A 25,562-nucleotide genomic window follows, 5' to 3' on the forward strand; every position below is an offset into this window, starting at 1 on the left:
CCCACCTATTAACTAGTAAACTACTTTACTCTTGATGTTGCAATCCCACCCTAAGACTAGTTTGCCACCTGATTATCCTGTAGAGGCTTAGATTGTCACTTGGATATATACCGCCAGTTACAGAGTGCAAGCTGAAGCATTGGCATAGCAGAGCATTGAATTGTTAGCATAATTGCCAGTATCATTTTCGTTCCATCCAGCTAGCAGTCTCTCATACAATGCAACAGCATAGTTGGGGGGTTGGCATCATCCCTAGTGTCATTTTCACAGTTGTGATAGTAGTACCATAGAAAGAGGACTGGAAGAGACCTGTTGGAGAGAAGGGGAGTCTGCTCCAAAGCAGGATCAATTTTAGTGGAACAGAACCAAATAATTGTTTTTTTTCTAATCTATTTCTAAAAATCTTTAGCTATCATAATTCCGCAGACTGCCTAATTACCTCACTTGGAAGCCTAGCTATCTCCCAATCAGGAGGATTTCCTTTATGGACACTCTTAATCTTCCTTGCTGCAAAATAGCTCTAGTATTTCTTTTCTTGTTCATAGTGTAAAAAAGTAATTATTTATCCACTTATTTGCCACAATCTTTCACATATCTGAGCGCTGTTATTGTGTACTGCTGAAATCTTTCTTGTTTTGTGTCAAATAACACTAGCTCTTTCAAAATTTCTTGTAGAACACATTTTCTAGTACGCAGTTATCTGGTTTTATATGCTTTTTGAAGTGTGGTGCCTAGATGTGGACAGAGTAAAAAGGAAGAGCTACATGGAAAATATGTCTCTATTAGTCAAATAAAGAAAGCCAGAGCTTATTCCATGACCTTAAGGTGAACAAGTAATAGTTTAGATATCCACACTATTTAATTCTCTAAGGCAACAGGGTGGCTAACAGAGCGACTACTGGGATTTGTCCCTGGCCCATGGTACCTCTCAAACTATGCCTGGGAGACAGCTAGTTGTACAAACTCATTGAGTTTCAGAGATGAGGTCTGTGACTTAGTCAGTTGACAGATCTTATCACAGAATCACAGAATTGTAGGGGTTGGAAGGGACATCCAGAGATCGTTGTGTCCAACCCCACAGCCAAAGCAGGTTCCCTGGAGCAAGTTGCTCAGGTGGGCGTCCAGATGGGCCTTGAATATCTCCGGAGAAGGAGACTCAACAACCTCCTTGGGCAGCCTGTTCCAGTGCTCCATCACCCTTACCGTGAAGAAGTTCTTTCTCATATTGGTGCGGAAAATCCTGCGCTCCATTTTGTGGCCATTGCCTCTTGTTCTGTCCCCACAAACCACTGAAAAGAGGTTGGCCAAATCCCTCCATCTCACACATTTAAGATATTTGTAAACATTGTTAAGATCCCCTCTCAGTCTTTTCTCAAGGCTGAACAGACCCAGGTCTCTCAGTCTTTCCTCATAGGCAAGATGCTCTAGGCCCTGTATCATCTTTGTGACCCTCCTCATGTCCCAAAACTATACAATACCATACTGTAACACTGGTTTGCCTCAAGCCAGATACGTGTACAGGTAAGTGTAGGAGGGGAAGCACACTAACAGTTTATACATTCATAAAAGGTTGTAGAAAAACAAACAAAGAAACCAAAAACAACAACAACAACATGTTCTTCAGGTCCATAATAGGAAAGAAAAGTGAAAAATGGGTTTAGATTGCAGAAAATAAAATAAAAATAATAATAAATAAAAAAGTAAACGTTAGATATTAGATGAACAGCTCTAAAAAGAAGGTTAGTGAAGCACCAGAGCAGATTCTCTGGAGGGGCTCGAGAGTCCTTATTACTCAAGGTCTTTAAGAAAAAACTAGACAAACAATGGTTAAGGATTACAAAGAATAATCTTCGCAGTGGGACAGGGATAGAACAGACCTCTTGGCCTCACCTGAGGCCATTCCCACCTTATTCTTTGGGAAAAAATCAAATTTATTTTGTGATCCACTGCAACTTTTCAATTACATTCTGCAGTGAAATCCAGTCCAGCCCACCATTTACCATTTTGAACATATACACAGATGAGTATTCCTACTTACATAAAACATTTTTTTACTTCCCTCTTCTGCAAGCCATTCCACCAATTTATCAACTGCATTATGTATTATAATCATGATTTCTAGACTTCTTTAGTAATTCATCTAGCTCAGGGATTTATCACAGATATAAGCACTCTTTTAATTCATGTTTCAGGTCATATTTTTGTGGTATTAAATCCAAGTACATGATTACTATAGGATCCAACACAGATTCACCTTACATAACCTCTCAGTCTGCACATATGTTGAGAGTTACCCAGCATAAGCTGAGATGCACTGGGAACCAGTGACTGCTGCCTCCCCTGCTTTAGTTTCAGTTCTGGGAATGGTTCAGCTGGAGAGGGGTTGGCAACGTCCAGACACTTTCTGACAGAAAATATCCCTTTGTGTGCATGGTGCTGGGGGGATTAGGGGACCATCTCCAGTCTGCATCTGGCAGCCTGGAAGAAGAAAGTGGGTTGTGACAGAGAAACCTGCAAAAGTGCACCAAGAGCCTAAACCTGAGGAGAAATAAGACTCAAGGGTGAGCTGTCTGTAGCTCGATGGGCCCATGAAACATCAGGAGCTGCTGCCCGTGGGGGATCCAGGTTGGAGCAGTTTGCTCCTGAGGGATGGACCCCATGGTACGGACCCATATCTGGAGCAGTTCTTGAAGAGCTGTTGCCTGTGGGCAGCCCACGTCGCATCAGTTCAGCAAGGACTGCATCCCGTGGGAGGGACCCCACAGCACAGGGGACAAGAGAGACCGAGAAGGAGTGGCGGCAAAGAAGCGCTATAGACTGACCATAACCCCCGTTCCCCTGTGCTGCTCAGGGGGGAGGAGGTGGAAGAGGGTGGATGGGGGGGAAGGTGCTTTTGGTTTCTTTCCTTTGTTTCTTGCTTCTCTAGCTTGTTAGTATAGGCAATAAATCTTACTATCTCCCCATGCTGAGTCTGTTTTGCCCGTCACAATAATTACTGTGTGATCTCCCTGTCCTTATCTCAATCCTTGAGTCCTTTTCATCATATTTTCTCCCTGTTCCTCTTTGAGGAGGAGGAGTGAGAAAGGGGTTGTGGTGGAGCTCGGCCGCCCACCCGAGTAAAACCACCACACACTTCTCTCTGTAAAGACCTGCAGTTGCTGACATGTCACCCATCCTTGAGAAGAGCTGAAGCATCAACTTTTGGGCCCACAGGGACACTGGAAAGATCGCCATTATACCAGTGGAAAGGCTGGTGTGATGGAAATATTAGGAATACTTTTTTTAAGAACAATTTTAACTGCATTAGTGATGAGACTTTTGCCTATAACTTGACATTGAGCATAACAACATGTCTTAGAATAATTTCATATTGTACATATCCTCCTCAGATCATAAATATTTAAATTAAATCAAGCAGAAATAACACTTCAAAACTGATAATCTTTTTCTGGTTCACTTCCAGTATTAAACTGTGAAGCTCTGTTATTTTTTACAGGCTGTTCTTCATGTTGTTGATATGTAAGTGGCAAATACAAAAAAAAAAAAAAATCTAGATATTCCTGGATGATATGATAAATGCCCACTGCCTTATTCATTATGGAGTCATGAACTCTCAAAATCTGTGACCACCATTGACTCTTTAACAGGAAATTATATCTTCAGGACAATTTAATCTAGTGAAATGCCTACTGTAAATTGATTATTTCACTCCCTTCTGTGTATGTGTTTAAACCTTGATGGAGGTCAGATGCTTGAATACAGTCTGGACTGATAAACTACTGAGTAGAAATCATATGGTAAGACAAAAATATTTTCTTACTAAATGATTGCAATATCTATCCCAGGTTTAGTTATATGTTACATGTTGCTTAACTGAACCTGTTGTCCACATGCATTGTTTAAGTGTGTACACATCCTCATATACACATACAAAGACATCTAACTCTCTTTTAAGGAAACATGGATGTGTACTGTGTATGTCTAGAATAGCCTACATAATAAACACCAGTGCATAAATGTTTCATCAAAGACTATTTGTCTCAACAACACTTGATACTCCTGTCCAGATATCATAGAATCGTGGAATAACTTAAGTTATAAGAGCCTCTAGAAGTCACCTACTCCAGTCCCTTGCTCAAATGAAATTTGAAATTATTCCACGTTGCTCAGGGTCATTTGAGGGTTCATACATCTCCAGGAAAAGAAATCCTACCACTTCTCTGTGAAAACTGCTTGACTGCTTGCCCATATCCACACTGAAGATTTTTATTTTTTCCTAAAATTTCATTGGAATTTCCTTCAACTTCAACTTCTGTTCACTGCCTCTCATTCTCTTGTTGTCCATCTTTAAGAAAAGTTACTTTAAGAAAATACTTATCCCCTAATCTCCCTCTTCTTCAAGATAAACAAATTCAGTTTTCTCAGCCTCTCATACTTCTGGTTCTACTTCCTTGGTCATCTTGTCAGTCTTCCTTGAGGTTTATACAAGTCTGCCAATATCTTTCTTGTACTGCAGAGCTCCAGACTGGATGCAGAACTTCACATTTTATCTCATACACTCCAGACAGAAGTGAGCAATCCCTTCCCTTAAATTGCTGGCTACACTTTTAATAATACAGCCCCATATGTAGTTTTTATTCACCCCTGCACAGGTGAACTGCTGGTTTATGTTCAACTAATAAACTGGGTCCTTTCCATCAAACTCGCTTTTTCTCTGTTTAGCGCCTAGCCTTTCCTGTTGTGTGACCTTATTCTATTCCAGGTGTAAGATTTCTCATTTACTTTTCTTGAATTTCATGGTGTTTCTTTCAGCCGACTTGTCCAAATTGCTGAGACTCATTTGAATGCTTTCTTCCCCATAGTGACTGCTTTTTATGATCAAATAAATTACTTTGCTGCCTTTACAAGAAATAACATATATATATATATTTACAACTACTGACCACAGATATTGGATACAAAACTGTACCTCATTTAAGATTCTAAATACAAATTCCATTAAATACTTTCTAATAATACTTGGCTAAACATGGAGACACGCTGTTGATACGTTACACAATAGAGAGAAAGAAATAAGCATATGAGTCTATAGCAAAACTGTATTCAAATTATTATTCTTTTTTTTTTAAATCATGAAATTATCTTTAACAAGTCAGTTTGCAGAAAGTTTTCATTGATAGTGACTATTGATTTATTCAGAAATTTTCGAGTCATAAACTACCAAACTCTGATATCTCTGACACTTGAAGTAACCAAAAAGCAAACAAACAAAAAAGGTGTTACAGGTCTTTAACACTGTAAGATCCTCATAATACTTCCTAGAATCTTTGGTAGTTCTCTTTCTTTCTGTCATTCTGATGCTCCCATTTTTTATCCTTCCTTTCTTAAGATTAAAAAAAAAATCTATGGATGGTGACTTTACAAAAAACTTTTAAACTATGAATAGAACTTGTATTTTTCATAGAATATATGCCTGATTCCAAAACTTATTTATTTCTCTTCTGTTATTCATTCTCTTATGAATGAGCCTGATATTGTTCTAAATTATTAAGTGGTTAAAACAACATTACCAAATTCAAAACTGAAACACATTTCAGTTTACATTGAAAACTATTTTTTAACAGGAAGTCAAAATATTTTGTGTTAATGGATGAACAGATAGTATCTTTTAACATTTCCTTCCATGTCTCTTTTGTTCTCAAACGTTAATAGAAACCGTAAGTATGTGCTTATAGATGTGACTGTGTATACAGGAAGTGTATACATACCTTGACATGCCAATGCTACTGACTACATTTACCATCAAGAAGGATGACTAGGAAATACAGTACTCATATGCATTGTACCTTCCATAATTTTCATTCCCATTAATACATAAAAAGTCTACAGACACTTATGTCTGACTTAATTTACTACTGTGCAAAGTCTACTTACTAATTACATCGAACTAGAGCTCATGCTGTTTTTACAGTTACAGCCTCTGGCCCAGACTTGTAAGAGATACTTAGTTGCCTAAATAAGCAGATAAGTACCTGGTATGATTTTCAGGATCTCCTTACTTTGATTTCTAGACCAGTAAGGCATTAGGCATAATGAAGATGCCACTGGGAGACAGTCTGCATTTCTAGGTAGCTAACTACCTTATGAATTCAAGTTCTTTCTTCTTTGCCTTTCTGCATATATTTCCCACTGGTGTTTTATGACATTTATTTTATTTTCTTCTTCTTCTTTTCTCTCCCCCCCCCCCTCCCCCCCCCCCCAAATTCTTTCCATTTTCATTCACCAGAAACTTATAAGGTTCGTGCATAAAACACAGGACAAAGATGGAGCCCTGCAGTCACAGCTACCTGTTTGTTCAGCAACACCACGGTTCTTTAAGTACTTGCTTAACATTAAAGCATCACATTCAAATCTCCTCACCGCTTGTTTCAGACACGTAGCATGCCAGTCAAAGCATCCCAAGAAATCATTACTTCTCTCTTGCTGTAGTAGGAATTTCTTTCAGTCCCCTTTGTATCTGAAGTTATAACTTATAGAGAAGAGCTTGAACCCTCATTTTCAATATCTCTAGCAAGTACTACAGGCTGACTAAACTACAGAGTCAGTCCATCTGATATGGCCTTGTCCAATTAAAATTTAATAATACAATGCAAAATGAAACTGCTCCAAAAAACAAGACTAAAAGGGAAAAGCAAAAGCTCTTACCAGCATGTGCATTATGGAAGGATCTATTGCTGAAGTCCCTGATGAAATGTACATCTAATGTTAAGTAAAAGAGGGATACCTACTGACCAAGACAGTATCTTAGAAATAGAGATTATATTTTATCTGAGTGAGACAAATACTTTTTTTTTTTTTTCTAAATTATTATTTATTTATTTATTCCTAGAAAACTGAACGTCTTACCAAAAGTCATCAGCTATTTTCAGTGGAAATCTTTATAAGTATGCAGGAATTTTGTTGTTTAACCCTGGTGGGCAGCTAAGCACCATACAGCTGCTTGCTCACTCCCCACACAGTGGGATGAGGGTGAGAATCAGAAAGATAAAAGTGAGAACACTCCTAGGTTCAGATAAAGACAGTTTACTAAGTAAAGTAAATCAGTGTATGCAAGCAAAACAAAACAAGAAATTAATTTGCTACATTGACAGGCAAATGTTCGGCAACTTCCAGGAAAACAGTGCTCATCATGCATAATGGTTCATTGGGAAGACAATTGCCATCATTCCAAGTGTCCACCTCCTTTTCCTTCTTTACCCCAGCTTTTTTACTCTTCTTTACCTCAGCTTTTATTGCTGAGAATAACTTGACTTTCTTCAGAGAGAAAAACGAGAACATTTTTGTAAAATCATATATGATGATTGTACGGCTAAGCCATTTCCCTCTGTGGTGGATTGACCTTAGCTGGCTGCCAGACCATCATCATGCTGTTCCGTCATCCTGCTCAACAGAACAGGGGGAGAAAAAAAGATGATAAAGTGGGTCAAGACAGACTGTCTCCTCTCTCTCACAACTGCAATACACCATTTTTAACCTTTCCTAAATCCTCTTTCCCTGAGGTGCCACCATCCTGGCTGCTGGGCCAGGCCTGCCCTGCAACGGGGCTGCTGGAGCCAGATGGAACCAGGTGGGGCTGGCATGGGGCAGCCTCTGTGAGGAGAGGCCAGGGCTGCCCCAGCATTACACAGACAACAAGTACAACTTACCTTTCTTTTCCCTAAAACTAATAATCTGAATCAGAAAAACCTTGGGTCAGGAAATCACATCTGTTCCTCTCCTCCCCAATTCTCTGTTTTTAAGTAAGGTCTGGTAGATATTGTTGACTATAAAAATAAATTAAAGTGTTTCATAGTCAGACATGACTTGAAGATGTATTGACCTGAAGACTTTGAAAAGAAGATAAACACTGATAAAGTAAAAATGCATCTAAGAGCTTTTTTCTTTCCCAGTTAGTAAAAAGAGGCTCCCTGCAGTGAAAGTAAGAAAATATTTATTAAAAGATATGTGTAAAGTAGGAATAGGATTATATTTGAGAATCAATTGTAAATATTTATACTAATATCTCCGTAATCCAGTTTGTGAACTAGAAATTCTTTCCAGCATTTTTAATGGGAAATAGCATGCAATTATATACTTCTAGAAGGAGGGAAGACTAGAAAAGGGAAGACTAGAAAAGGGTAATGGATGGTTTAGTGTGTTTTCTGCTCTTTTACTTACTCCATTTTGCATTTTCATGTGCTGAAATGTGCAAATGACCTAGTACTCATGGCCTGACTTTTCTAATATAGAGGTCTACATGATAGGCAGCTGTGTTCCCTAATCATATTCATAATTTTATTAGGATTTAAAATTGCTCTTTGTGTGTTTTGTTTTTTTTTTTTCCCAAGCTATGTTTATAATAAATTAGCCCCAAAACCTCGTTCATGTTATGGCTAGATAAAAATGAATGAATCTGTGCTCTATGATATCACAACACACTTCCACAGAGCAGCAACTAGTAGTTATCTGTGATTCAAAATGTAAAACACTATCATTAATTTAATATCCTTTGTTTTTAAAAAGCTGAAGTGATGAGACTCATCTGTGTCTCCAGGATTGGTTTCTCACTGGTAAATAGCCCAAAGTTTATCCTAGAAGTTAACATGTTAGACTCTCAACCATCCTCAGTCTGAAGTGGTATGGGAACTTTTCTTCCACACCCAAATCAAAAAGAAATGCTTTCATGAATATATTTTATACCATTCCTACTGAAATTGTGAAGCCTGAAAGCAGAAACTCATGAAAAGAAGGTGGAAGACAGTCTATTTTTAACCTCAAAGGTAAGCATTTGTTTGTGTCCATCCGTCCCCACCCCACCCCCCATTTTTTCTTTTTTCAAACTACCTTGATAGTGTTTTTGTGGAAAGTGCAACAATATAGGTTTTCCCTTATGTTATTTACAGGGAAGTGGTGGAGTCACCATCCCTGTGGGTGTTTAAGGAAAGGTTGGACTTGGTACTAAAGGGCATGGTTTAGCGGGTGACATTAGTAGTAGAATCATAGAATCATAGAATATCCTGAGTTGGAAGTGACCCACAAGGATCATCGAGTCCAACTCCTGGCACCACACAGGTCTACCCAAAAATTCAGACCATATGACTAAGATCACAGTCCAAATGCTTCTTAAACTCTGACAGGCTTGGTGCCGTGACTATGTCCCTGGGGAGCCTATTCCAGTGTGCGACAACCCTCTCAGTGAAGAACCTCTTCCTGATATCCAGCCTAAACCTTCCCTGTTGCAGCTTGACACCATTCTCTCTGGTCCTATCACTGGTGACTAAAGAGAATAGACTGGCGCCTGCCCCTCCGCTCCCCCTCATAAGGAAGTTGTAGACCGTGATGAGGTCCCCCCTCAGCCTCCTCTTTTCCAGGCTGAACAGGCCTAGAGACCTCAGCCGCTCCTCATACATCTTCCTGTCTAGACCCTTCACCATCTTAGTAGCCCTTCTCTGGACATTCTCCAATAGTTTCACATCCTTTTTGTACTGTGGTGCCCAGAACTGCACACAGTATTCAAGGTGAGGCTGCACCAGCACAGAGTAGAGTGGGACAATCACTTCCCTCGACCGACTAGCAATGCCATGCTTGACACATCCCAGGATACAGTTGGCCCTCCTGGCTGCCAGGGCACACTGCTGGCTCATATTCAACTTGCTATCAATCAAAACCCCCAGATCGCACTCTGTGGGGCTGCTCTCCAGCATCTCATCACCCAGTCTGTAACCAGGGTTGCCCCGTCCCAGGTGCAGGACCTGGCACTTGCTCTTGTTAAACTTCATGTGGTTGGTGATGGTAGGGTGATGGTTGGACCAGATGATCTTGAAGGTCTTTTCCAACCTTGATGATTCCATGATTGCCTTATCTGGCCTGAAATATTTAATGTGGATTAAGTAATTTTGGTCAAATAATTGCTGTGTTTCTGAATTTCAAAAGGGAGGTAAGTTAGAGGTAGAAGTTCAGAAAGCCAGTTTAAAGTGCATCTTGTTACAAAAGCTGATGCATTTGAGAAGCTTTTCACTGAAGAAAAAAAAAAAAAAACAACTTTGAATAAGTCAGTTGGCCTTGAAAGGAGGGCATAACTGATGACAAATCACTGAGTTTCCCCATGGTCTAAGAAAAAGTAGTTTGTTAAGATGTTGTTTCTTGTCAATGCTCTCTGAGCTACATAACTCTTCTTAAGCGAGCACAGAATTCAACTATCAGAAAACTGATAAACCCTGTCACATGTAGATGTGATTTGGGATATAGAGTTAAGGGTATATTTATATAGCATAATTCAACACCATATAGATGTATCGGAGCTAACTTGAGCTCATAAGTACAGTACTGCCATGGTAACATTTTCCCCGGTACCAGAAATAACTAGGATATGTCTGCAGAGAACGACTTTGCATCATAAGCATGAGAGGATGTTGCCTAATCTAAATGAGAGGGCTTAATGGAGAAACTCTAGCCTTCTCCTTTTTCCCATGTGGCTGTTGAGGAGAAAAGATTATTCTGAGGGCAGCTAATGGGAGGCAGAGAGAAAGGAAGAGAGGGAAAACTGGGTACAGAAGACAAAAATATGTTAGATCTTATGTATTTCCTGAAGATGCATTGCATGACCATTTATTCCTGAAAGGAATTTTCATCTTCTAGAGAATTCCTATGCTTTCTTACTTATTCAAGAGATATCATCATAGAAGAATAAATTTAGTCATGTTGATTGGTACTCTAAATACCAAGCTCTTATACTGAAATGTCTGGGTACCAGAGATTGGACTGCAGACATCATCTGGAATGTGGACAATCTCAAAAACTTTTCTGATTTTGAAAATACATGTTCGTTTGTTTCTTTTATCTGCTTCATTACTTATCCTTTCAAAGGTTTCAGATTACAGTTTGAATCTAAAGTATAAATACAGAAATATTTTGACAGTTAAGGACTTTAGCAAAATACCTTCAGATTCATACATGATGTACATTTTCTACAAATTTGAGGATACTATAAAACAGCTCGTAGAACAAGTTGTGCCTGAACAGTCCTCTTTGATTCATATCCATGAACAATGGATTTGGAAAAAAAAAAAAAAGAAAAAGAAAAAGAAAAAGAAAATTGTGAAAAATAAGTGTGAAAAGCTACACTGGTACTTGTATGAAAAGAAATAAAGATCATGCAATCAATAAAACTGTGATTAAATTAACTGATTGCTTATGGAAACCTCTGCACATTAATAATTGATAAAATACTATAATTAAAAAATAAATTCTGATAAAAATAATTTGATGAGATATAATACTTTCCTAAAAGCTTCTGAGTAGAAGTGAAAATATACAATCACTGTTATTATCTGTTGCAAAGATAGCTATGGAAATATCATATTAGGACTTTTTTATGATCAGCACAGAAAAGAAAAAATAAGCAAATAAGGCAGTATCTGAATGAAATCAGTGCATAATTCAGAGCAAAATTACTGCATTCTTTTGATCATTGTTATAATTTGTGAATAATGAATTGTGTAATAGCTGCATGGAGAGTTCAATTTGGAAACTAGGGTGGGTTGAATACACTAGTTGTCAAGATATTCATGTATTCCTTTGCTTTGTTGTATCATAGGTTATGCATAAGCATAAATTGTTGAAAAATTATTTCCTGTAGATACTTAAATATTATTCAACCTACAAGAACAAGTTTGGTAAGAAAGGCATTCATCATGAAGCAAAGTTCTTATAAGTTGTATGGCTAACTGAGCAATGGAAATTTGTTAATTTACACTGAAATATATAGTTCATAATATGGAGCAAATACACACCAGGCTGGGTTCTCCAATGTGTGTAGCTTGATTTTATTATATTTTTAATTAATTTAAGCTTAGCCCTTTATCAAATCTTCTGATGACATCTCAGTTGCAGAAGCATTCCTTTCTGTCTTGCTGTGTGCTGCAGAACTTCTTTGTTTATCCACAGCAACTTCAGAATACTTCCCAGTCTCCATTATACTGTCTTTCAGGATAGCTTGCAGAATTTCTGTGGGAGTGTGCAATTATACTCTTTAGATACATTTCCACAATGAAAAGTCCCAGTTCTTTTTTTTTTTTTTTTTTTTCCTACTGATTTGGTATACCTATAGAAGGGAAATGCCTTAATGTTAATTTGAAATTGTACTTAACTTTAAAGGAAAAATGAAAATAAAACTTTTTATTTATACAAGATAAGAAATAAAACAAAACGTTTAATACATTTATAACAAAATTCAACCTAGAAGGTTTTTTGTTTGTCTGTTTGTTAGTTTTCCCTAACCAGTTTACTTTCTGTAGATGTTTACTTTACATGGTCTTTTCAGAAATTTTGGCTTTCTGTATATCTTGAAATTCAAATTCAATTAACTAAAATAACCTGCTCTGATAGAAAGATTACAATTCTTCCTCTCCTTGGATTTCTCTAGGGAATCTGGACAGACTAAATCTCCAGCTTTTCATCCCTGTGAAAACAAATAATAATGATTAAAACAAACAAACAAACAAACAAAATCAACAACAAAACCCCACCACAACTGTATTTCCCACAAGTGAATTCAGGTTAGAAGATCTGTAGTCTTTTATAACCAAATTAAGCATTTCCTCACTTCTTTTAAGTGGCAAATGTCACACTAGTCAGATAAGGAGATGTCCTCTGAAATTCTCTAGCCAGTTAAAACAATCTTTGATTCAATTTCTACCCTTTTATTGGCAGTTTATCTTTCTGTTTAAATGGTTTATCTTCATGAACTGAACTGTGTATTTTCTATTGACTCACAGATTAATAAATGAATCTGATACAAACACTTAATTTGAAGTGTTTCCAGCTCATTATTGACTGATAAATGATACAGCAGTGATCTATCATTTTGGAATTACTACAGGTTTCAGATGGAAGGTTCCAAAACCTTCCATTTAACAATACCATAGCAAGTTGACTTTTTTTTTTTTTTAAAGATATTGTGACCAACTGAGTTAAAAATAGTGCTTGATAGTTGTTCCCTTGCTCCTGAGATTTACTGCAATATAGTTGACTAACAAAGACTAGTGCAAAGATGAGCAATACCAGAAGCTCACATCATCATAATTTCAAGTGCATCCTTCCTCATGTTGTTGCAATGTGTAGGTTGATGAGTGGACTGGGAAGTGCAATCAATGTACAAAGTATCTGTCATCCTTCTTTTAAGTGATGGATAGAACAATAGTGATTTATTTTGCTATAAGAAGTTCAAATCTTAAATTTGAGATACGTTAGAAGCCATAGCACTGGTACAAATAATTTTGGTTTTATCTTTTCTGTTAATACTTGCATTGTGACTGGAAGGTATTTTTCTTACATTATTCTCCAAATATGAACAGTTTGATTGTGGCTGTAAGTATCAAACTAAAGCTCCACAGGTGTGTTTCCTCATTTACCTCAAAATATAGTTCTCAAAATAATTCTGTGCTGAATACCTGAGGTAGCTGCAATTTCCAGAACGAGGTGTGGCTGCATTGTCAGAAACTGTCAGGGTAAAAAATAATCTTGTTAAAGCTTCTTAGGCCTTTTTGAATATTCATTTATTTATATCAAAAACATTACTGCAGAAATGTTGATAAGGAATCAACCTGAAAAGATAACAAAAAATCAATTTTTAACTTTTTTTTTTTTTTTCTGTCTCAGCTTATTGGTTTTCTTCTCTGTTTCTATTACTATTAGAGTTACATAGAAAAGAATATATATATTTATTCGTATATTCAATTCCTTGTGAATTTCAATGCCTTCCGAATTTTCATCTGAATTGCTGTTTCTGATGTAATAATCTTTTAAGTTTTGGCTGCTACAAATCTAAAACTATGCAAGGTGATTTTTATTTTATTTTTTGAGACTTCATGCTCACAATCTTATGTGGATAGATAGAAAGAAAGAAAAAAAATGAAAATTTTTCCAATCAGCTACAAACACTCATCACCTGTGCAGATGGTGATTGTGAAGGGTGTGAAGAGACCTTTGATCCTAACCCTTTCTTTTGAATGGCAATTCTTGAAATCACTTTACCATATTTAAGCTGTAAAGCCATAAGTGATTTGGTTAATTTACTTCCATGTTTAAGAGTGAGTGCTTCTCAAGTACTTTGCTGAGTTGGGTCCTTACAGCACAACAAATCATTAATGTCACTACTGATGCTGGTAAAACAATTGAGAATAAAGATTTGAAAGAAGAATCAGATGGTATTTATTATCAAAAGTATGTTGCTCATCAGAGCTAAGTTCTCTTGGTAGATTGGTAAGACTGAAATAGAATGATGTCATATTTCTCTTTTATAGGTCTATCAAACATTAACGAAAACTCTGGAAAGATTATTTTTACTGGATATAGTGATGTTGATTCTGGGGCAAAATGTTCTTTTATATCAACAGTTACTTTAAAAAAATATTTTAATAGTCTTTACATAGTTCTTTTTGTACTACGTTGCCTCATAAAAACATGAAAATAGAAAAAAAAGTCACCACCACATATTTAGATAAACCATTAATGTTTCTTTTTGGCTTCAGGGGAAGAAAAAAAAAAAAAGAAAGGGTACTTGAGCCATTTTTTTTTTTTGGGGGGGGGGGGGGGGGCAGAGGGGGAACAGGAACACCAAATCAAAAGGCTTTTTTATAATTCCCCTAACCATATAACCTCTGAGTTACATGAAGTAACTGAACATCTGAAAATGTTATATACATGTCTAACTCAGAAGCGTATAATAAACAGATCTAGGATTATGTGTTTTACCAGGCAATAACATATATGATATGTTATATGATATATACTGAAACTTAAGTTTCAGTAGTAATATTTGTTCTTTTACTGAAACAGTTTCTTCAAAAATAAAATTAGCCTATCATTGTGTGACAACTATACATTGAAGGCGTATACTAAATATTCAAATTCTGATAGATTTCATATTTAACAAAGAGAGTGTTGTGTTCCTCCATATGTTCAAAGATGGAATGACACACAGCATAAGAATATGTGAAAGAGTTCTTTGAGTAATATGAGTTTTCCATGGCAACAACATCTAAAGTTGATTAAACCAATCCTGTAGAGATGGTGCCCGAGTACACATCCATTTTAAGATGATAACAACCTTAATACTCACCAGTAGATGGAAACACGTCTCATTGTGCAGTCTACCTAAAGTCAAACAAATTTGGAGACTAGCCCAGTAGCTTGCTAACTGGTCCGAATGGATATGTCCAGTTCAATAATTGGAGAAATATACTTCATATTTTCCCCAGAAGGTACTGTTTTAACAGAAAACTGTCCTCTTTCTTACAGTTGTCTAAGCATAAACATAAAATGTTTTCTCATAATATCTTTCAAAGAGGTTGAAATCATAGAAATGTACTGAGAAAATATGAACTCTAGAATTTTGCAGCACTATATCTGGAACTGAAATACTAAACTGTTGCACTTCTATTCTAAAAAATGGTTATTCCTAGAATCAATGATAATCTTGCAAAAATGATAAATAATATTGTATGTTAAAATTTTTATGTCTTGAATTGAAATACTGTAGAATAAACTTCAGAGTTAATTCCTGTAGAAACCTGTTAGCTCTTTACACCAAAAGGAGAGAATGTTTTGCAGGAGCTGTAGTGACTATATTCATTGTGTTCATCCCAGTTACTTCAGACTGAGAAGAGGGGTGAAGTCAATGAAGAAAGGTAGCTCCTTCAGAGAAATGTAGGAAATGTAAATATAGAGTACTTTTGGAATACATTCCCTCTCATTCTATAAACTACACAGATTATAAAGTGTGATATAGACATACTATCAATAATTGTACAATAGATAAGTTCTCTTTCCTTTACCTGTATTTTAATACGTTAACTGCTTGATTGTAGCTATGCATATATGTAAAGTATCTTAATAAACCAGAAACTATCTACCCCCCAAAAATTGTCTTTTTGATTATTAAATAAAGCCTGTATAGATGTTGAAAAAAAAAGGGGGGGGGGGGGGGGGGGATTTCATAATACTGCTCCATAAAATCTATTGGAATATTTTGCTGTTTAACAAGATAAGACATTCTCAATTTTAGGACAGGAGACCTTTTTATTACCTTGCAAAGTTGTTTGTTTATTTCAGAGTAATCTCTTGTTACAGCATTTTGCCACAGTATTTGCCCATTTTAGAATCATAGAGTCATATAATCTTTTATGTTGGAAAAGACCCTTAAGACCATCAAGTCCAAACATCAACCTGACACTAGCATGTCCACCACTAAACAATGTCCCTCAGTGAATGTTCCCCCAATAACAGCACCTACTGTAGTGACTGAGGAGAGGTAGCTGGAGAGGTACCTTAATAGTTCTAACCTATAACCTATAACGCTATACCTGACTGGTGGAGGAGAGATCCAATTATAGATATCAATATCTCTGCATAAAATTTAAAGAGTAATATGTCAGTAAGGAAAAAAAAAGTCTATTTTTAAAAATTAGTCTATATAAACCAAACCAAAACAAAACAAAACCCGATAAGCAGACAATACCCTTTAAGTGGAAACAGCAGCAGTATTGAAGCACAAGTATTTCATTATAAAAGTAATAAATGTGAGGAATAAGTTGTCAGGTAAGCTCACTGAAGCACATAGTATAAATGAATTTAAGAGACAGCTAGAAGTTTTTATAGAGCTAGAGGGGAAATTAAAGATAGTGACAAAGCAGGAAGAATAGGCTGAACTAACACACATAAAAGACAAGTTTTCTGGTTCTTCTCTCCAGCATTTCTTTATGTTCATTACAGAGTGCACCTGGTACTTGTTATTTACGTTAGAGAAGGGCAGAAAAAAAGAAGTTGTTTCAAGTGCATTATCCCAAAAGTCCCAGAAACTTCACCTTCACTTCACTTACGGACAGGAAAAGTCAAAAAAAAAAAAAAAAGTAAAAGTTAAACCCTAGCTGTACCTAATTTGACATTTTGGGAAGCTAACACAGAACAAAGCACCACTGGTAGGTCATAAGGGAGAAAACATAGAGTATATGGCTGATTTTACCTCATCTGCACTGTGCTAAGAATCATATTCTGTGCACTGTTTTTATTCTCCCAAGCTGTTGGAGTCCTGAAACTGCACCAATAGCTCTTCACATTGGGTCTGATCCAGCTCTCATTGAAGTCAGTAGGAAGACTTTCATTGACTCACCTGTGAGCTGAGTAACTTTCAGCATGCATCTATCATGTACAGGGCAAAAAAAAGTACTGGAGCTGGCATGTTTTGAACAAAATTGTTAGTATTATTTTTGCAAGAGAGGGGTGGAAACTGACGTTTACAATATTTTTCATTTATCTTAGCGGTGGAATGTTGTTTTTTTCTAATTATTTAGTGAAAACATGGAAGGAATATCAAAGTATTTTATTTACCAGAACCAACTATGCAAAAAGAGAACAAGTTTCAATTTAAATACTGATTTTTTTTTTTTTTTATAAAATTCATTTTGTAGGAGTTGGAATATAATAATAATTCTATTCTCTTTAGGTTTTGCTGCTGAAACTTGACACCTACAATGATTTTGAATATTTGGGATTTATATATCCACAAAAATGACTCGAGTGAAATTATTCATCTATATATAAATATACAGATGGAAAAATCTGAACACATCATTCTTAATACTTTTGACATATCTGTCTCAACCTTGCTACATATAAAGTGCATGCATAAAGATCAGAATTTATGCTTATATGTATTTGTTCATATTTATTATAGTTTATATACTATGTGCAGTGGTAAATAGAACAAAATATAAAAATGCTGTTTCTCTGTACGGAATTAAAATTATATCTTTTGGGCTGTTTTTGTTGAAAGCTGAAGTGAACCATTCCACTGAATGTGTAAAAAAATGAATTGATATAATGGAATTTTTATGTGTTAATAAGCAGTAAAATGTTACCTTGAATCATGAACAGCAAGAAAGCTAAAGAGAAAGAAAATTTTGAAGTCTTATTTTGAAGTTTTATTACTCAGATTCAATAGACCTGCTTTTCTATCTGTGGTCAAAAGCACAGACTTGAAGTGCTGTAATAGTCATTTATAGCTGGATATTACACATCTCTAGACCTTATGGTGTTACTTGATAGCTGTCTAACAGTATTTTGATGATTCTGTGTGATGCTGAAACACAGGATGGCTTAAGATAGTGGCAAAAGGGTCTAAAATGTCAAGTGGGAATTGGCATAATTATGGGCCCTCCAAGGATTTTTGTAGATATTAACTCCACACTGGCAAAAATAAATAAATAAATAAAATAAATGGTGAAACAGACCTTTGGAGACTCTATAATCCAGTCTCTGTGCAAAGCATCTTCATCATACTGGAGGATCTAATACAGAAAAGGAACTACCAACTGCTGTTTCAGCAAGTGAAAAATAATGTCATACAGTAGCCCTCTAGATACTACTTCAAAATTATAACATAATCATAAAATTATTTTAATTAAACTCTTATTCCTGTACAATTTCCAATACTAATCATAGTATTATTGCCACACATATCTTGTTCAGAATTTAGCTTTTGGGGCATATTATCTCTTTTCAAGATTTTGATTATTCTAACTGATGATGACCATTTAATTTTGTGAGGACACAAATATTTACACATTTGACCAGGAAAAGTGACTATAGAAGTATGCTTTATCTCTCAGAATTCTGAAGGTTTACTATTTCATTTTTTCAGTGTACATGAATAAGTACACATTTGTGTACTTAGAATATACCTATTTATTAGTGTGCATATTTAATTTGCTTTTAAGAATATGTGCAAGACAAATACATATGTATGCATTTTGCAGATGGAGTGATATTTTTATAACTATCCTCTAAGCCCATCATAAAATGATAATATAACATAGTTAATATGAAAACTATTTGAAATTCAATTTTTAAATTTAAATTTTAATTTATGTCATTATTAGATAAATGACATAGAAAAGAAAGATAATTATAAAAAGATAACTATGCCATTGTCAATTTTGAACTAATGAAGTGGTAATCAACCAACGAACCAAATCAACCAAAAAAAAAAAAAAGGTCAAAAAAACTTGTTCCTTGGAATTGACTAAAACATGGTAAACTGAATGTGAAATCTAAACAAGCCATAACCAATTATCCCTACTATTTCTGATTGCTAGTGTCACAATTTACAGGCAGAGAGATGCAAAGAACTCAGGAAGGAAGGAAGGGAATCTAATTCTTTTGATTCTGGTGGCATGTTTTTAGGGTGAATTGGAAGGACTGTGACAGATTCATGATACTTAACACTCGATTAAATTAGGGGTTTTGTTTCAGCAGAAATCCTCTCAAATCTTTGAAAGAGCAAGAAAAGTGCACCTTTCCATGCTGTAGAGCTATTTATTAGAAACTGACAAACAGCAAGCTGAGAGGAGATATGAGCAGGTGCCTCTTTGTTATCTCCAGAGGCCTATTTAATTCCAGAGGAAGGTCTCAGGTGAGGTGTTATCTGCCTCTGGCTGGAAGGAAGCACCAGTCAAGTGAGGCTTGAGCTGGCAACATCTAAGCTAAGTGCCTTGTTCTAGCGTGGTGAATATATCCTAAATATCCATTCTGGATAAGTAGATTAGAACAATTTCTAAATATCACCAAAAATCTTTTTCAAATATTTGGAGCTTCTTTACTTTTGTTGTTAATTTGTTTTTAGACAAAATTTGAAGTTCTAGTAAATAAAACGGCCTGAGGGCTATCTCCCTTTCTTAGAAAACTTGTAAAAAGTTTCTCCTAGCATTGTAGGAGAATAAATAAATAACTTCAAAAAAGCCAAGAGATTTGTTTGTTTGTTTGTTTGTTTTAATAAACCTATTCTGAACATAAGTAAATACATTATGAAAACATGCTGCAGATCTTAGTTATGGGAACAAGTATAATACATGGTCATATTTATTTCTTGTGCAGGTGTGACCCCTGAATCAGTTGTGGCTACCTGCCTTAAATACTATTTAACTTCTGTGGGCCCACCATTGTCCTTACATACAGGTTTACCAAACATAAGTAACCATTACTTTGAAATCAAATTTTCTTTTTTAATCTCTTTACCATGATTTTCTGTGGTCCAAGGTCCCTGGTGGCACCCAGCCTGTTGAAACGTGTAAAGTCTGGTAACCATTTTAATATGTTCTTACCTCCAATGAATTGTTCAGTCTTTAGCAATTTAACTATACAGTTCATTCAAGCTACCACATATGTTACATGTATATATATATATATATATATGTGTGTATATATATATATGTTATATTATTTCTGGAAGTATTTCAGTTTTCACCTTATTTTGCTTTAAATTAGAACTATAAAATATGAGCAAAATTAAAAATGCACAGTAATTTAGAGCATGATGAATATCTAGTTAAATTTACTGGTAGAGGGTTTTTCTTTTTTCTTTTTGTACAATCTCATTTTAAAGTATATTATAACTTCTAGGCTTATGATTGTTTGCAATCCATTTTTAAAGCACTTAAAATTTAAAGTGAAACAGAGATGATAGAAAATCTGAATATGTGAAAACACATTGCTGACATTGAATTAACTTGATATACAACTGCTTAAACTTATGGTACCCACTGTGGAGATAAATGATTATCTCTTTCAATTAGGAGATATGCATTATTAACATCTTGCAAATATATTATTTTGAATTTTATTTTATGATAAGTAATATAAATGTAGTAAGTCAAGCAAACAATAATAGATCGTTAAAATAAGAAACAGTATGTACTTATATTTACATTCATATCTAAATGAATATTTGCATTCAGATAGAAATGTAATATAAAGTTAATAACAAAGTACAGAAAGAAAGAAAATTGTATGATGAAGTCCTATGAAACCTCTGCCAGAAGAGGTCATATTTCATGGTGTTGTCAAATGTAATTTCTGTAATGGTCATAAGGTCTGTGATATCCACTTACATAATTTTTTGCTAGCAAATAAAATTTCCGATTTGAATATCTATTACTTAAAACAATGCAATCAAGAGTTGGTTCTACAGTATCTATACAGAAAAGTATTGCCTATTCCAGTCTTAGAAGGGAAAGATCACTTCTACAACAACAACAAAAGAGTATTCCCTAAATACTCTCTTATTTTGCTGCATCATCATTTTTAATAATGGCAACAATCCAGACCCACATAGAATTTAAACAGGAAAGAGCATAGGTGTAGGAAAAAATAGCTTTTCAGAACACCATGGTTGTCCTTTGTCCCCAGGACAGCTGCATTGGAATTTTCAATTCACATACAGAGGAAAAAAATAAAAATAAAAAAGTACTAGAGCACATTAATCCAGAGAAAAACAATTTAGCAGTGACATCATCAAAGACATCCACCATGAGGGTGGTTCTAATTTCACATACCTCTGATCATCTAACGATTAGACATCAGGCCACAGTTAGACCTCCAGGTTCCTCCTTGGTCTGAAGATAAACTGGTACCTGCAGTGATGATTCACTCCATCTGCCTCAGGATGTGAGACACGGAGCACAAATCTCTCTCTGCAGGTGCTTTTCTGTAACTGTTTGTTATAGAGACCGTGAAGACTAGTCTAGAGCACTAGCAAGTCCTGTAGTCCCAAAGGATTAAATCACATCAAATGTCTAATTTTACCAGGGGAAATTAAAGTGTTCCCCACAGAAAACAAAACAAAAAATAATTTTGAAAAAGAAGACTTAGATTCTTCAATCCTTCTAATATCTTTTGAAATAAATAAATAAATAAATCTTAAATATTCATATAAGCCTAGAGACAAGGTGTTGGGCTCAAATTTGCCAAAATTTTTGAAGCAACATTCAAGCAACCTGTATTTATAAATATCTGCTCTGTTTCACATGGTTATAATAGAATATGATTCTTAACACAAGGAGATTCTCAACACTTACTTAAAGTAACTCAAAACTACGTAAGATCCATTGTTTTGAAATGTCACAAAGCAGCTTAGTGTCATCACACAGAGGTATAATGTTTCTTTCCATGAAATATGATTAAAAGTGTATCTTGCTACTTACGTGTGTCTTCCTTTCTGTTTTGTGTCTCTTCGCAGTGGATTTAATGCATGTGTCAAGCCAGTAATGTAATGGAGTAATAATAGCTTCACACAAACTGACAGAGAACAGGAAGTTATATAAGGCAGTGAAAACAGAACTCTACTTACTCACCAAAACTACTTTAAAATAATGTTAATTGTTATTACACTATTTATTTTTTTGCCCAAGAGATAAGAGAGATAAGGTTTAGCTCTATAAAAATTCTACATTTTTGGGTCAGTTCAAAAAGCTTTTAAATGGACTATGTTGTGTAAGTCTATTTATTTGTGCTCACAATACCTTAGATTTTTTTTACGTTGTATAAATTCAAATGTTGCATTCAGTGTTCCAAGACAATGTTGTATTTTTGGAGCACCAGTTTAAATATCCTTACTTTTTATTTAATCTTCCCTCAAACATTCTGTACTCAACTTCATTATAGAAACACTGGTGTTAAATAGAATTAAGATAAATTTTATTTGCCATCATTTTTATAATTTTCCTGCAATACTTTCATATCTTTCCAAAACTTCCTAGTTTTAGAATGCTCCTTGCATGATTTGGACTGTCTTTGTTCATACAGTTATGCAATAGTTACTGAACTACATTCAGGCACATATATACAAATAAATCCAGCCTGGTTTTAAAAATCTCATGATCATGCTAAAACCCATACCTTGTTTAAAGAGAAGACTGTAGGAAACATCATGAGACATTTGGAGTTGTGCTGTTATTCTTAGCTGATTGAAGTATTCATCATGACATGTATTTGCTGAATGTAGCCCTTTATTCCGTCTCTCTGAACAGACGGAAATTTGCATACATTTTGTTTCTCCAAATTGCTCCACTAGTTACTGCAAATATATTCAAGCTTTGAGATTTTTATGAACTTTAGCAGAATATTCAGTCACTAGTATAATATTTGTAATTCACTATTTAAGCTTTGATTCGTCTCCAGACCAACTTTGTTCTTGCAATCCTAAATTTTCAGCCTAGAGGGACTATAATGATGTTTAGGCTCATCTGCTCACAAAAAGGACTCTCTTTACCCAGAGCAACATTAGAATTGATTTCAGGATGAGGAGAATGGATAAAAACTTATATGAAATGATAACTTTGTTTCTCTACTGCCTTTTGGTTTGCCTCTTTTTAAAAGATATCATTGTAAGTATACGTACAAGAGTGTCTGCTCCTTTAAGTGTACATGGTCAAGGGCCTTTTCCAAGTCAATAAGGGATAAAAAGAAAGGAAGAAAGTGGTGGGAACCAAGTCTGGTTGGTCACACTAATTTACAAGATTGTGTGAGAATGTGGGAATGTTGATTGCACCAGGGTTATCTGACTGAGGACTTCTAGGCTGGAAGACAATCACAAGAAACAAACCTCCAAGTTGCACTAATTGGTAGGCTAACAAGCCACAGATGTACTTCCAGAAAGGATGAACCTTGCAGCTGAGAATATTGTGAACCAGGGGACACAGACTGGTTGGGTCCCAAACCTGTAGAGTTCTGCAAATTCATTGGTGGTGTGCAGGGGGAAGGGAGAGGAGGAGGAAAAAGAGAGGGAAGATAGGTAGAAAAGGATAGAAAAGGGATGGTTGTGTGTAAAATGGGACAGGACAGTACACTTATCTGGCTAAGGTCTGGACCTGACCTTGGCCTGTCACGTTGTCTTATATGTCCTTGTTAATTTACTTGACTCTTTCTCTGCATACTCACACTCTCTATCCCATGTGTGTGTGCTGTGAGGACTAACTGCCAGATACTGGCAAGAATTATGTGTGAGTGAAACTGATGCTAGCTACTGGAGTCAGGCCAGGGCTGTGGGTACCCATGGTCTGTGGTGCCAGCTGCTGGAGTGAGTGGGGGCCTTAGCATCAGTCATTGGAGAGTCCATAGCTCTCTTGATCTACTGAAGGTCCAGTCTTTATGCCTGGAGTGCTAACTCCTGGGGAGCTGGCCTGAGTGAAATGGATGCCAGCTACTGAAGTCGGACTGGCAGGGTGGGCAGCCCTGGCCTGTGGTGCCAGCTACTGGAATGAGTCGGAGGTCTCAATACCAGCTACTAGAGTGAGTAGGAGTCTTTTACTCCCAGCCACTGGAGCTGTGTTCCCAAACCAGCTACTGAGGGGGGACCAGTGGTCTTGTACATGACTTGGAAGGATTAAGCTGTGGTGCCAGCTACTGGGGGTTTAGTATAAGTCGAATTCAGTACCAGCTACCGGAGTCAGGCCCAGGGAGTGCATACCTTTTCATCTCTTGCTTCCTTTACACATGTCACTATGGGAGAATACTTATTATGGGAGAATCCTTATACTTATTTGTATGCTGTACGTGAGTGAAGCAACCCAGACTATTTACGGTCCACTGTGCAGTTTAACCCAGACACTTGACTTTAAACACAGGCTGCCTGAATCCAACATGAATTTGTAAATGAAACTGAGTTTGACAGGTTACTTTGTGAAATTTACCCTTCTTTATGCCTGTGCAAATAAATTTGCTGTCAAGTAAGCCAGCGTGCACCATTTATGAAATTGAATTGATTTCTCTTTTGCTAATATTCTGCTTGGTTGCTGCTTTTATAGAATCATAGAATCATTAGGGTTGGAAAAGACCTCCAAGATCATCTGGTCAAACCATCACCCTACTACCAGTGCCACACACTAAACCATGTCCCTAGGTACCAGGTCCTTAAACACCACTAAAGACGGTGACTCCACCACTTCCCTGGGCAGCCCCTCCCAATGCCTGACTACGCTTTCTGAGATGAAATGTCTCCTCATTTCCAATCTAAAACTCTACTGGCGCAACTTGAGGCCATCCCATCTAGTCCTATCACCAGTTATTTGCGAGAAAAGGCTGACCCCCAGCTCTCCACAACTTCCTTTCAGGTAGTTGTAGAGAGCAATAATAAATTACCTAAGTTGGACCTCATCCCACTGACCTCTGCCCATAGACCCATCCTGTACAGGTCCTTCTGCAGGGCCTTCCTACCCTCCAGCAGATGGACACTTCCCCCAACCTTGTTGTCATCTGCAAGCTTACTGAGGGTGCACTTAATTCCCTCATCCAAATCATCAATAAATACATTAAAGAGGAGAGGCCCCAACACCAACCCCTGGGGACCCCACTGGTGACTGGTCACCAGCTGGATTTCACTCTGTTCACCACCGCTCTCTGGGCCCGGCCGTCCAGGCAGTTTTTAACCCAGCAAAGACTGTACCTGTCCAAGCCATGGGATGCCAGTTTCTCCAGGAGAATATTGTCGGAGACTGTGTCAAAGGCCTTGCTGAAGTCTAGGTAGACTACATCAACAGGCTTTCCCTCATTCACCAGGCGGGTCACCCAGTCATAGAAGGAGAGACAGTGGGTGAGGCCTGATTTGCCTTTCATGAACTCATGCTGACTGGGCCTGATCCCCCGGTTGTCCTGCCCATGCTGTGTGATTGCATTCAAGATGATCTGTTCTA

General features: G+C 36.5%; 1 long non-coding RNA gene across 3 annotated transcripts; it reads right to left on the reverse strand.

Moving 5' to 3' along the window:
* Window positions 1-10,421: 10,421 nt before the first annotated feature.
* Window positions 10,422-25,255, reverse strand: LOC308192728. 3 transcript variants are annotated; one of them, XR_013949049.1, is made up of 6 exons: window positions 23,273-25,255; window positions 22,077-22,170; window positions 21,429-21,506; window positions 13,491-13,539; window positions 12,415-12,499; window positions 10,422-12,045 (listed from the first exon to the last, which is right to left on the reverse strand). It is a non-coding gene; the product is annotated as an uncharacterized lncRNA (long non-coding RNA). The 3 variants fall into 3 exon arrangements; XR_013949050.1 differs by lacking the exons at window positions 22,077-22,170; window positions 23,273-25,255 and having other exon boundaries at window positions 21,429-21,542; XR_013949051.1 differs by lacking the exons at window positions 22,077-22,170; window positions 23,273-25,255 and having other exon boundaries at window positions 10,422-12,142; window positions 21,429-21,542.
* Window positions 25,256-25,562: the final 307 nt, after the last annotated feature.

The sequence above is a fragment of the Anser brachyrhynchus genome, assembly GCF_964034855.1.
Source record: "Anser brachyrhynchus genome assembly, chromosome: 3".
Lineage (NCBI taxonomy): Eukaryota > Metazoa > Chordata > Aves > Anseriformes > Anatidae > Anser > Anser brachyrhynchus.